We start from the raw sequence: 2,438 nt of genomic DNA, 5'->3' as shown, positions 1-2,438 counted from the left end.
TCACAAATCAATATATATATTACTACATGTCAGAAATATTTCCTTTTTTTAAGTGCTTTACTGATCTTCCTGTAGGATGCAAAGAAATTGGAGTAAAGCAAAAATCATAGAAACCAAAATATTATTAGCCATTTCCCGCAAATCTAGGATTATCTAAAGACTTTAGACAGAACTATGTCTTAGGATGTAACTGTAAGATCTATTTTACCTGTTGAAAGAGTCTAATGTTCTCTGTCTTAACTGGCTCTGGTGTTTCCTTCGTTTTGGCTGTAAATGTTTTTTCCAGTAATCTTTTGCATGCTGAATAAGATTGTGTTTTTCAGTAGCTGGAGGTATAATAACTCCCTGTGTTGCCAAGTACTTAAATATGACTTCTCGGTGGATTTTCTTGTGCCTCAAACGCTCTTCTGCACTTTGACTCTATACTAATACTGCACGAATGGCATCTGGAAGGAAATTATAAATATTAATAGAAAATCATAAGTCACTTGTAAATCTGTCCAGGGTCAGCAGCAACCTTATCAAATAATATTTATAAATTCTCATCAAGGCATTGTTTTGGCATGAGATGGTTATTTAAAAAAACCAAGAAGTGAGGGGCACCTGGGTGGTTTATTCGGTTAAGCATCCAACTCGTGGTTTCAGTCCAGGTCATGATCTCACGGTTGATGGATTGAAGCCCCATGTTGGGCTCTGTGCTGACAGCGCAGCGCCTGCTTGGATTCTCATCCTCTCATTCTCATTCTCATTCTCATTCTCATTCTCATTCTCATTCTCATTCTCATTCTCTCTCTCCCTCTCTCTCTCTCTCTCCCTCTCTCTCTCTCAAAATAAATAAATACAGGAAGTGGGTTGTCAAGTTTGGGGCTTTAAAAAACTTTCTTTAGGCTTTAAACTTCCCTACCTAAGCCTATTTACCTCTTCCTTTCACTTTTCACAATATAGTAAAATTTTCGCATTTTCTTTTAAATGACATGTTTTAAGGGAAAAAAATGGAGTCAGCGGGGAAAAAAAAAAACTTCTAAGAAGGCCAATGGACCTAAATTCATTTATAATCCCTTACATAGGTAAAATTACAGTATTTTAGATATGCAAGGACTTTTAATCTCCTCACTGCACAAATAACGAAAGCTGAACATATGAAGTATCAACAATCACGCTTCCAAGAAGTGACAGAAGATTTGGGGCAGGCGGCACGAGCGTCACGTGGGAACCTTTAGAAAGGCTGAATTCCTGGGCCCACCCCCAAACTACCTTATCAATCTGAATTTTAACACGATCCCCGAGGGGCTGATTCGCAGGCACAGTCAAGAAATGAATGTGGGGTATGTGTGTGTGTGTAAGGAAAGACAGGTGACTTACTGAAATGGCAAAAAGAGAAACTGACAAAACTGACATTCCATTTCAGTTTCCTGAAAATACTAAAGCAAATGGATCATTAGGGAAAATGTATGAAAATAATGTATGGAATTAGGGGAATGGGAGTATGACATCCCGTACAATTTTTTACCCCATAAAGATAACAGTGGGATTTTGTGGTGGAGCTTTCCGTATGTAACACTGGCATGAAGACTTTGCCCCTTAGATGGAGACTACTTTAGAGCCCCTGTTCTCTAGCCAGGGTGATACCACTGCACCTGAAATGCTGAGCAATCAGGTCCCGGCGCGCTCTTCCAGCCAAGCTGGAAGCATTTATGGGCAATTCCGTACAAAAGATATATTAGAGTAACTGTTTCTGGGATTCTTAAATATACAAACAGGAAGTATGGGGAGGATATGTTTAGCTTTTTTATCAGATAAACACACAAAGTTGAACAGTTCCTTCATGATTGTTTACAAACTTTAAACAGCAAAATATTTCTGTCTATTGCTTAGGATATTCTTAGCCTGTCTTATAGTAAAAATAATGTTGGTAAGGATTTCACTTCTACAAATGACTCATTCTTACACTTGTACCATGCTGCCCAAATTCCAAATCATTTATGCTTTTATTCCTTCTTAATAAAAGGTGTCAGAGTGATATATGTATTTCCCCAGTAAATCTACTTCAGTATTATTTACATGGCTTATTGTATTAATGAAATATGAGAAAAATATGTAGATGATTTAATGATTTTTCATGAGTTTTAAGCTTGTTGGTTGTTACCTATAAGAAAGTAAAGTTATTAAAACAGTTGGAATCAATTTGGTGTTGGCTTTTGTACCAAAAAAAAAAAAAATTGTGTGGGCATAAAGTAGAGAGTGATTCTCAGACTTTATAGTATGTAAAAACAGCCTGCAAAGCCTGATAAACTGCAGACTACCAACTGCTAGCACTAAGAAGTTCTGGCTCAGGAGATCCAGAATATGGCCCTACAATGTTCACATTGAAAGACATCCCAGATCATTGAATACAGGTTTCCCAGTGTAGAGGCTAGTTTGGTATATGTGGTTTATTT

General features: G+C 37.2%; 1 pseudogene; it reads right to left on the bottom strand.

Annotated features, from left to right (window-relative positions):
• Nucleotides 1-2,377, bottom strand: part of LOC115292544 — a 4,357-nt pseudogene extending 1,980 nt beyond the window's left edge.
• Between the last annotated feature and the right edge of the window lie 61 nt (nucleotides 2,378-2,438).

This window comes from Suricata suricatta, chromosome 5, assembly GCF_006229205.1.
Source record: "Suricata suricatta isolate VVHF042 chromosome 5, meerkat_22Aug2017_6uvM2_HiC, whole genome shotgun sequence".
NCBI classification, from domain to species: domain Eukaryota; kingdom Metazoa; phylum Chordata; class Mammalia; order Carnivora; family Herpestidae; genus Suricata; species Suricata suricatta.
Note: the sequence above shows the minus strand (reverse complement) of the source record. Positions and strands in the feature narration are given on the sequence as shown.